The 11,481-nt window shown below is 37.5% G+C and overlaps 1 long non-coding RNA gene across 1 annotated transcript; it reads left to right on the top strand.

Annotated features, from left to right (window-relative positions):
* LOC123765244 (uncharacterized) lies at nt 1-7,288 on the top strand. Its single transcript, XR_006773690.2, has 4 exons — nt 1-15; nt 4,315-4,483; nt 5,912-6,086; nt 6,866-7,288. It is a non-coding gene; the product is annotated as an uncharacterized lncRNA (long non-coding RNA).
* Nucleotides 7,289-11,481: the final 4,193 nt, after the last annotated feature.

Raw genomic sequence — 11,481 nt, 5'->3', positions numbered from 1 at the left:
GAGAGCAGTGGAAAGGTAATGTCTTCTTGAGGTTATCTTGAGATGATTTCGGGGCTTTTTAGTGTCCCCGCGGCCCGGTCCTCGACCAGGGGCCGGATTCAGGAAGGTACTTACGAAGGTTTTTCCTCTTAGCTAAGAACGAATTCCTTCTTAGCGCCTTCGTGGCGGCTAGGTCCGTATTCAAAGAGCTACTCTAAGTGGAAAAACCTTCGTAAGTTCATTCCGGGATTTAAGTGTGGTTTCGACCACTCGTAGCTTTACGTAAACTGGATATAAGTCATTTTTTCTCTACTACATAACACTGGGATCGATTTATGATATTGGAACATGACCAAAATATTATAGCTGGTGAATCTAGTGAAGAAGAGTCCTTCGTGTTAGTTATATATGCATTCTCTGCTTGAAACTTGAAGTAAATATGTGATTGATGATAGTAGAATTAGTTTTATAATAGCAAGATATTATACCAGTAGTTATTAAGTAAATAAACACTGGTGAACATGAAATATGAGAGAAGGTGATGAGCCCTGCCTGATGGGATCATTTACTATCACCAAATGCCCCTGTTCACCTAGTAGTAAGGGTGTACCTTAGCTATTCATACCCATTTCTAATTTATTTAGTTTGGTTTTATTTTGAAATTAAATCTGGGTGAGACATAAAATAAAAATATGCTGCACAAATGATGTTAGGTAAGGAGAAGGGTAAAAATGTCACAAACTTTATTCATTGAATACTTAAAGCTATAATTATGACTATATACTGTAGATTATTAAAAAAGAGAGAGGGAAGTAGGGGTTCAAAACCTCTTCCTGTTATACAATTTGGGTGTGGAACAAGTAATTATCAAAAGAAGGCACCATGCCGGGAAGGCTATGTAGCAGTAAGGCAGTGAGGTGAGGCAGCTACTTATTTGAGAAATGCTTATTTTATTTACCTTATAAGCTGAGGCAACTTATTTTATTTGAGGAATACTCAGCTGATTCCTCTACATTTAGCATGGAACAAATTTGTGTCCAAGACCTCTTCCTGTTACTCAATTTGGCTGTGTGTAACCAAACTAGAAGTGCTCTACAAATCAAGATACCCAGAATGTGGAATGACCTCCCGAATCATGTCAAAGGCTGTACCTCTCTCAACCAGTTTAAGAGTTAAACCAAGTACTGCCTAATTACAATACAATACAATACAATTTTATTTAGGTAAGGTACATACATACAATAAATATTTACAAGGATTGTTTAACTTATAGGTATAGCTAGTACATACAATGCCTAAAGCCACTATTACGCAAAGCGTTTCGGGCATGATAAACTTAAATGACAAGCTACTTATTTGCTTATTTACTTATTTACTTATTTATAATTAACTCCATGTAACCTAACTTACCTCCTAAATGTCAACCCATGTCTTGCTATTTTTTAAACAACGCTGTTCACCAACATGTGCAATTGCTGAGTTATGCTATGCTAACCCCCCTTTTTGTATTTTTTATTCCTTCTTTCAACACAATTTATACCTAATCCCGATTACTAAGTTTTAGTCTGTGTTTTTTCCCCCACACCTTGCCCGAAATGCTATGAGTATTAGTGGCTTTAGGTATTGTATGTACTAGCTCTGTCTATAAATCCAACATTATGTTTGTAAATCAACTGTATGTACTTTTCCTGAATAAAATGTATTTATTATTTATTTTTTAATCAGTAAGTATTAAAAGAAGGCACCAAGCTGGGAAGGCTATGTAGCACCATTGTGTGTAACAATAAACCAAATTTTTTTTAACAAATAATGCACCTGTATGGTAAAACAAATCCTGTCAGCTGTAAAAATATTGATGCAGTTATTTAAATGAAAAATATAATGAAAGAAATATTACTGGTTTATTTTTATCCTATCTTTTTGTACTGTACAGTATATCCAAGGAAGTGAAAAATTGAGACATAATGCACAATTTAATGAATGATTAGCATGGATTAGCAGTTCAAAAGAAATATGACTTGTATTACATATCAACATGAGATCTTAATGATCCATGGTCAACATGATTTAATAAGGATAATACAGTACTTTATTTGTAATAATACAAACTATAATTTAAAATCTTTATTACTGATTTTTTTTATTAAGAAGATTAGGTATACACAGCAATGTGCTGCTACCCTATTCTATATGGAATATTACACAGTGTAAATAAAAAACTAGCTATAAGTTTATCTAATACTCCCATCTCACAGGATGGTTAGACATACTGTACATGGAATCAATTTAGAAAATACCAGCCTCAATACAAAAAACAAATCAACTCTGACTAAACAACTCTAAGCAATTTTCACAAGAGGTAAGCACTGAATCATGGAAACATTATATTATAATTACTCTTACCAGTTTCTACAAAACTCCTCTCAAACAATGTATTTTTAAACATGTTTAGGTATACACAGCAATGTGCTGCTTTCCTATTCTGTATAAAGGACCACACAGTGTAGATCAAAAACCAGCTACCAGCTCACCCAACATCCTCACCTCACAGGATGGCCAGTCATACATGGAATTAGGAGAGAACAAAATACTTAATGCTGATCTATTAGCCTCCACTGGCAAAATCTGGGTGCAGCACAAGAATATCTTCCAATATTCCTGAGTGTATGAAGTAATTACAGAGCTCAAAATACCTCATACCATTTGGTATGAAGTCACTGATAACAGGACAATCACAGATATAGTGTTGGAGAGTATGTTCTCTCAAGTAGGACTGAAAACAGATGTTTTTTTTTCCACCAAGAGGGCTATAAACCCATGGAACCGCCTACCCGCTGAAGCCGTAAATACCAAATTCCAGCTAAAAAATATCATTAAGACAATTGGCGGGCCCTTTAACAAGCCGCCGGCTTTCTGTCCTCTTCGAGGCCACTAGATAGTTAGTGGCCCTTGGGTAAATTCAGTAAATATATACAATAATTGTCAGCGCATCTTCCGAGCAACAAGGACAGCTACACAGTATCTACTTAGAATTACGTAGGTAAACAACAAATGTAACATATTTGTTTACTACAATGTCGGTGCTGGCTGTAGAAGTTGAAAAAACATTGTTTTACTTCGAAATATACTAATTTTATAAGAAAATTCGACGTAAATAGGCGGCAGTAGAGCTCCGATAAGCCAGCGCTAAATCTTCAATATGAAGAATGTTGCTGCTCTCTGATTGGCCAAACGAAACACAGTAGTGACCTCTATCGGCACGCAGGTGAACCAACAATTTTTCTTCCTAAGTATACCTTATTGAATCGCACCTAAGCATCTTCTTAGGGCGCACTTAGGAACCTTCGTAGCAAACCCACTTACGAAGAAATACACAGAGCTTCCTGAATCTAGGTCCAGACCTCCACCCCCAGGAAGCAGCCCGTGACAGCTGACTAACACCCAGGTACCTATTTTACTGCTAGGTAACAGGGGCATAGGGTGAAAGAAACTCTGCCCATTGTTTCTCGCCGGCGCCTGGGATCGAACCCAGGACCACAGGATCATAAGTCCAGCGTGCTGTCCGCTCGGCCGACTGCGAGATTCGCAGCACAACGGGTAGTCCATCATTAGCTATAAGGTGTTTTCCAGATTCCTTTATAAATTGTTAGCAAAGATTTATAGGTTAATAACAAATACATATTGTAGATTATATTTTCAAATTTATCACACTAATTTGTGAAAGGATAAGAATATTACAAATATAAAAATATTACAAATATAAAAAGGATAAGAGAATATTACAAATGACCAAAATAACATAAATTTCAAGATATTTATGATTATAAAACACTATACATAGGTTTGGACATAATGTATATACATGTTTTTATGTATTATCTGTTTTACAGTTTTTCCCAATAAACCTTATGACAGCCTCTGACAATGTTGAAATTATGGCTTGCATTGTTACTGTATTCAAAGTATATTAGCCTTGATTAGGACTGACGAAGAGCACTTAAGACTTTAATTAGTTTCTAAACCAAATTTCAGCATATCATTTTATAAGAATCAAAACTGCAAGTGTCTCTAAATTGTTAAGGAATATTCTTATCTAAGGAAATCTTAACACACAGTGCCAGTCAAAAATACTGGCATCTTTTCTTGTGTTACTATTAAAAATAATCAGTCTGACATTGCTAATATAGTATTAAAATGGCGAAAATTACTATAGACTATATGTAGAACACGGGACGAGTTCCTGAATCCATTATTTATGAATCTCGAAAGTTTTTATCCGCTGTTTTGATTTATAATATACTGATTAAAGTAAATCATATACATTAACTAGCACAGCACGAGGATAATGGTCGTTAAGCACTGTGACGTCACCAATGACGCTGTGTTAGGCAAGAAGGTCAGGAGCGGCCGGCGGCTGCCTCAGTGTGGGACTGACAGCCATCAGACGTAGTTCCTTAGGCGGTGTCCCGCTTCTTACATCATTTGCAGCTACACCGGTCATCAGGTAAGGTTACCGTGGACTTTATTACTCAATGTATTAACTCATATAAGGTGCAGGTGTCGATATTTAATTATGGTGTGACCTGGTTGTTGGCGTAGCGTAATGTGGGCTCTGTTATCTGTGATGCCTTCAGAGGGACGGTGATATTTGGGTGGCGTGTGATAGAATTGGTAAAGTTATTTACATGGAACCCTAGTTGACGTATCCTAACAATAGTATTAATAATTAGCTTCGTTTAAGATTTAGATGTACAGCATTAAGTGGCTGGTCCACATTTTTGTTTGAAATCTGCATTAGAACGGGCAAAAAGTCTAAATATCTAGGCGGTACGTAAGGTATTTAAGTACGTGGCTTGTTTAAAATGCAATAATTATTAGAGTAAAGGATACAACTTGCTGCAGAATTTTTGGAATTTGTAGCTCAATTTTAGTCAGCTGTCGTATTACTTAAATTTTTAAATGGCTTGTAAGTACTGAAAGGAGCTAAATGTACAGCTTATTCCTGTGGCGTAGCGTTGATAGTAGTTGGTGGCAGTTTATGGGTATCTTCTGTGGCTTAATGGTCTGAGGGTGTTTTCACAGCCCCCCCCCCCCCCCCCAAAAGGCTCGTAGAACTAGGCTGCTTCGATGAATCTTGACGCTTTTAAAACTTAATGGTATTAAACCCACTTTTTTCTTATTTAACAGGTCGGTGTGGATTTCTGTAATGTAATTCACGGAACCAATTTTATCTGAATTACTTTGGTTACTACCGGATATTTGATAAGTTATGCAAGTTTGAATTTCTTCAGTCTTGATATCTGTAGTGTCCATTGCAGCGGGTAAAGAAATTTTCGGGTACAGTAGTTCTAATAGTTTGTTGGGTAGAAATTGAAAAATTATATTTTGGTATTGTATTAAATCTTCCTTGCACCCCTCCCCCACTACTTGGGCAATTTTCCTAGTTAATGTGGTTTCTTCAGTAGTGCGAAGCTTGTATTGTAAAGCTTTCAGTAAAGATAATATATATTCAGTGGGGCCGTAGTTAGTAAACGTAGAAATCTGCGTGTCTGGGATCACTGTTTTCCCAGACAGTCAATTTTGTAAGTAATAGTGTTGGCATGTCGGTAATTTACGGGCTACTAGTGGACATGCCACGTCTTATGTGGGCGTAATGTTATTCAGTCATGGTATCGGTAGTCACTAGAATGCGTGGTAATATTGTTTGGAATGTAACTTAAAAGCTATTAGGACGTATGTATTAAACAAATTAAGAATTTAAATTTATTGAATAAGGTTTAGTACTGAAGTTTGTACCCTGGTGTTGCCCTATATATAAAAGATTACAAAGACACGAGGTATAAAGTGTTATACAGAAATTATAATTTTTTGAACAAAAATAACTTAATTTCATAAAACATTGTAATGGTATAAATAACTTATGTTTTTCTAGGGTCTGGCTTGGCAAAGGGTCTTCATTCTTGAGAAATAACTTAAAGTGAACGGAGAACTAGTCAAGAGGAACGAATCTAGTTCTGGCGTGAACAGCTGCAAGTCTCGGTGGAGGTGGTTGGACGGTGTTGAACACGGGGCGGCTGGCAACTTTGCAGGAATATCTGAAACAAAAGGCAAGTTGTTAAAACGTTCAGTTAATATTTATAATTAGCAGGAAAGTGTTGAAGATATTCTGTAGAATTATAGAAAGAGCATCTGTGGGACATTAGAAAGTTAGTATTAACTAGTTTACTTCTCCTAGTTATGAGACTTGGGTTTAGGAGGCAGTAAAAATGCCAGTTAAAATATAGAAATGGAATAGGCTACCATAATTAGTAGGGAAATGTCAGTAAATGAGCTTTGAAGCGGAAAGATTCAAAAATTGTGTAAATAATGAATGGTATAAGTGTTAATGACGTTGTAGTTGGGAGGACCTAATAGTAATCGGTGAAAATAGTCTAGGGCATTATGAATAGTTAAGAGGGGGGGGGGGGATGAAAACTAGGTGTTGCTTCTGCACCACTAGAAATATTGAACGTTGAGAGTTTGCAAGAATACTGCAGTTTCTTACTGGTTAGTGTAAATGTTAGGAAGAATGAAGGAATGTACATATTCTTCAGTTGACTATAACGGTAAGTGATAGCAGTTTTAATGTCAAATGGTATAAATTGGTACTCGATAAAGTATGGTTGACGGGCCATTTTGTTAGTGAAAACGTGTAAAAGTAATATAAAGGGAGGAAACGTGACTACTAACGATAACTTTCAGAACATCGTAGGTTTGTGGTAGAATGGTGGTTAGAGAATAGTTTGTAGTGGGAAATAGTTTGGTGTGTAGTTACTCTAGCTTGAGTGTTGGAAGGGCAAGAGCTAAAGTGAATATTGAAATTAATGCAAACATTTTAACTTTACAGACGCAGTATAGAAAATGGATGAAGACGGGTGGCTGTAGCAGTAAGGCGGCCGGTGAAGCATAAGACTTCAAAATTGGGAAGCAAGATGCAAAATAAATAAGTTTTAAGTCTGTGTATTGTGTACTTTGAAATTGTTCTTAGAACTATAGAATCTGTTCCCTCTGTTATGTTTAATATCTGGTGTATGGCGTTATGACTATTGTTCGGCTGGTTTTCTATATTAATGTGGGTCCGATGAATGTTTGTATTTGAATAAATATCCCTTAATTATACACGTTAATGTTTACAGCTGTTTGTGAATTCTTTAACGGCTGGCTATAGTTATTCCTACAATGACATGTTTATTGTTGTAACAGTCTAGGCCCATCGCATGTGACAGTGGCTAGAATTTAAAAAGTTTGTTAATAAAGTGTTCATATTGGATATGAAGTATGAAAATGTCCCAAATGGCTTTAGTCCTTTTGATGTAAAAGTTTGACACAATAACACTTCATGGTTAATGTTAAAATGGTTGTTCCTAAGGGTTTAAAGTGTTGACTGATCACCTTGTTCCTTGAGAGCATTTTGGTGAAACAGGCTGTACACTGACGCAAATTGGTTTATAGGGAATATTTTTGTCAACTGTAATCCTCGCCTAGGTGGTGGTAAATACTTGGTATTATTAATAGATGCAATCTTGTGGAATATAATAAATATGAGCAACATGAACCTTAGTGTTTTGTTTTAATTTGACAGTACTTATTTATGTTATCAATGTAAAGAAACGTGACTAGTTTTTCTTTTACCTTTTTCTTAGGTCAGTTGTGCATAAGTTTTCTAACCATATTTATTGCCGTTTACTTGGTTTAAAATTCATCGTATTCGTCTGTTTCTTGTCAAATGTTGGTGCTTTTAATGTCGGTGTCCCTTGGTGTGTGGTGTAAGAGTGTGATAATGACGGTAGCATCAGTGAAACGTTATCAAACTACGTATGTGCATCTTGAAAAGAGTGAAACAAAATTTGGGGAGGGGGGAGTGAGAACGTTGAAGGGGTTGAATACATGGCACATTGTCGAAGTCAGCCTGATAGTCCTTAACGTAAATTAAGGTTTTCACAGTAGCAGTAAGTGAAGAGTAATATGAAGACCTTTCACTCCATGCGACGAAGATGACTCAAAATTTACAAGAATTCTGCGTAGCAGAATTCAAGAGTTGGGGAGAGTAGGGGGATAATGCAGGAGTGGGAGAGTAGTGGAGACGTCGGGAGAGTGGGGGAGTATGGGGAAAAGTCGTCTGTCCTGTTTTATTTTTTCCAAAATTTCTTGTGATTTGAGGCGAATTTCTTGTGAATTTTGTGCTATCTTCGTCGTATGTAGTGAAATGTCGTCGTTTGTCGTGTTGTGTCGTCGTTTGTTGTGTCGTCGTCTGTCGTGTTGTGTAGTTTTATTTTTCCAAAATTTCTTGTGATTTGAGGCGAATTTCTTTTGAATTTTGTACTATCTTCGTCGTATGTAGTGAAATGTCGTGTTGTCGTCGTTTGTCGTGTTGTGTCGTCGTTTGTCGTGTTGTGTCGTCGTCTGTCGTGTTGTGTCGTTTTATTTTTCCAAAATTTCTTGTGATTTGAGGCGAATTTCTTGTGAATTTTGTGCTATCTTCGTCGTATGTAGTGAAATGTCGTGTTGTCGTCGTTTGTCGTCTGTCGTGTTGTGTCGTTTTATTTTTCCAAAATTTCTTGTTATTTGAGGCGAATTTCTTGTGAATTTTGTGCTATCTTCGTCGTATGTAGTGAAATGTCGTCGTTTGTCGTGTTGTGTCGTCGTGTTGTGTCGTTTTATTTTTCCAAAATTTCTTGATTTGAGGCGAATTTCTTGTGAATTTTGTGCTATCTTCGTCGTATGTAGTGAAATGTCGTCGTTTGTCGTGTTGTGTCGTTTTATTTTTCCAAAATTTCTTGTGATTTGAGGCGAATTTCTTGTGAATTTTGTGCTATCTTCGTCGTATGTAGTGAAATGTCGTGTTGTGTCGTCGCCTGTCGTGTTGTGTCGTCGCCTGTCGTGTTGTGTCGTCGCCTGTCGTGTTGTCGTTTTATTTTTCCAAAATTTCTTGTGATTTGAGGCGAATTTCTTGTGAATTTTGTGCTATCTTCGTCGTATGTAGTGAAATGTCGTCGTTTGTCGTGTTGTGTCGTTTTATTTTTCCAAAATTTCTTGTGATTTGAGGCGAATTTCTTGTGAATTTTGTGCTATCTTCGTCGTATGTAGTGAAATGTCGTGTTGTGTCGTCGTTTGTCGTGTTGTGTCGTCGCCTGTCGTGTTGTGTCGTCGCCTGTCGTGTTGTGTCGTCGCCTGTCGTGTTGTGGTTTTATTTTTCCAAAATTTCTTGTGATTTGAGGCGAATTTCTTGTGAATTTTGTGCTATCTTCGTCGTATGTAGTGAAATGTCGTGTTGTGTCGTCGCCTGTCGTGTTGTGTCGTCGCCTGTCGTGTTGTGTCGTTTTATTTTTCCAAAATTTCTTGTGATTTGAGGCGAATTTCTTGTGAATTTTGTGCTATCTTCGTCGTATGTAGTGAAATGTCGTCGTTTGTCGTGTTGTGTCGTCGTTTGTCGTGTTGTGTCGTCGTCTGTCGTGTTGTGTCGTTTTATTTTTCCAAAATTTCTTGTGATTTGAGGCGAATTTCTTGTGAATTTTGTGCTATCTTCGTCGTATGTAGTGAAATGTCGTGTTGTGTCGTCGTTTGTCGTGTTGTGTCGTCGCCTGTCGTGTTGTGTCGTCGCCTGTCGTGTTGTGTCGTTTTATTTTTCCAAAATTTCTTGTGATTTGAGGCGAATTTCTTGTGAATTTTGTGCTATCTTCGTCGTATGTAGTGAAATGTCGTCGTTTGTCGTGTTGTGTCGTCGTTTGTCGTGTTGTGTCGTCGTCTGTCGTGTTGTGTCGTTTTATTTTTCCAAAATTTCTTGTGATTTGAGGCGAATTTCTTGTGAATTTTGTGCTATCTTCGTCGTATGTAGTGAAATGTCGTGTTGTGTCGTCGTTTGTCGTGTTGTGTCGTCGCCTGTCGTGTTGTGTCGTCGCCTGTCGTGTTGTGTCGTTATATTTTTCCAAAATTTCTTGTGATTTGAGGCGAATTTCTTGTGAATTTTGTGCTATCTTCGTCGTATGTAGTGAAATGTCGTGTTGTGTCGTCGCCTGTCGTGTTGTGTCGTCGCCTGTCGTGTTGTGTCGTTTTATTTTTCCAAAATTTCTTGTGATTTGAGGCGAATTTCTTGTGAATTTTGTGCTATCTTCGTCGTATGTAGTGAAATGTCGTCGTTTGTCGTGTTGTGTCGTCGTTTGTCGTGTTGTGTCGTCGTCTGTCGTGTTGTGTCGTTTTATTTTTCCAAAATTTCTTGTGATTTGAGGCGAATTTCTTGTGAATTTTGTGCTATCTTCGTCGTATGTAGTGAAATGTCGTGTTGTGTCGTCGTTTGTCGTGTTGTGTCGTCGCCTGTCGTGTTGTGTCGTCGCCTGTCGTGTTGTGTCGTTTTATTTTTCCAAAATTTCTTGTGATTTGAGGCGAATTTCTTGTGAATTTTGTGCTATCTTCGTCGTATGTAGTGAAATGTCGTCGTTTGTCGTGTTGTGTCGTTTTATTTTTCCAAAATTTATTGTGATTTGAGGCGAATTTCTTGTGAATTTTGTGCTATCTTCGTCGTATGTAGTGAAATGTCGTGTTGTGTCGTCGTTTGTCGTGTTGTGTCGTCGCCTGTCGTGTTGTGTCGTCGCCTGTCGTGTTGTGTCGTTTTATTTTTCCAAAATTTCTTGTGATTTGAGGCGAATTTCTTGTGAATTTTGTGCTATCTTCGTCGTATGTAGTGAAATGTCGTCGTTTGTCGTGTTGTGTCGTCGTTTGTCGTGTTGTGTCGTCGTCTGTCGTGTTGTGTCGTTTTATTTTTCCAAAATTTCTTGATTTGAGGCGAATTTCTTGTGAATTTTGTGCCATCTTCGTCGTATGTAGTGAAATGTCGTCGTTTGTCGTGTTGTGTCGTCGTTTGTCGTGTTGTGTCGTCGTCTGTCGTGTTGTGTCGTTTTATTTTTCCAAAATTTGTGATTTGAGGCGAATTTCTTTTGAATTTTGTACTATCTTCGTCGTATGTAGTGAAATGTCGTGTTGTCGTCGTTTGTCGTGTTGTGTCGTCGTTTGTCGTGTTGTGTCGTCGTCTGTCGTGTTGTGTCGTTTTATTTTTCCAAAATTTCTTGTGATTTGAGGCGAATTTCTTGTGAATTTTGTGCTATCTTCGTCGTATGTAGTGAAATGTCGTGTTGTGTCGTCGTTTGTCGTGTTGTCGTCGTCGTTTGTCGTGTTGTGTCGTCTGTCGTGTCGTTTTATTTTTCCAAAATTTCTTGTGATTTGAGGCGAATTTCTTGTGAATTTTGTGCTATCTTCGTCGTATGTAGTGAAATGTCGTCGTTTGTCGTGTTGTGTCGTCGTCTGTCGTGTTGTGTCGTTTTATTTTTCCAAAATTTCTTGTGATTTGAGGCGAATTTCTTGTGAATTTTGTGCTATCTTCGTCGTATGTAGTGAAATGTCGTGTTGTGTCGTCGTTTGTCGTGTTGTTGTCGTCGTCGTTTGTCGTGTTGTGTCGTTTTATTTTTCCAA

Source organism: Procambarus clarkii, chromosome 33 (genome assembly GCF_040958095.1).
Source record: "Procambarus clarkii isolate CNS0578487 chromosome 33, FALCON_Pclarkii_2.0, whole genome shotgun sequence".
In the NCBI taxonomy this organism is placed as follows: Eukaryota; Metazoa; Arthropoda; class Malacostraca; order Decapoda; family Cambaridae; genus Procambarus; species Procambarus clarkii.
The sequence above is the reverse complement of the archived record's forward strand: the minus strand, read 5'-3'. Positions and strand labels throughout refer to the sequence as shown.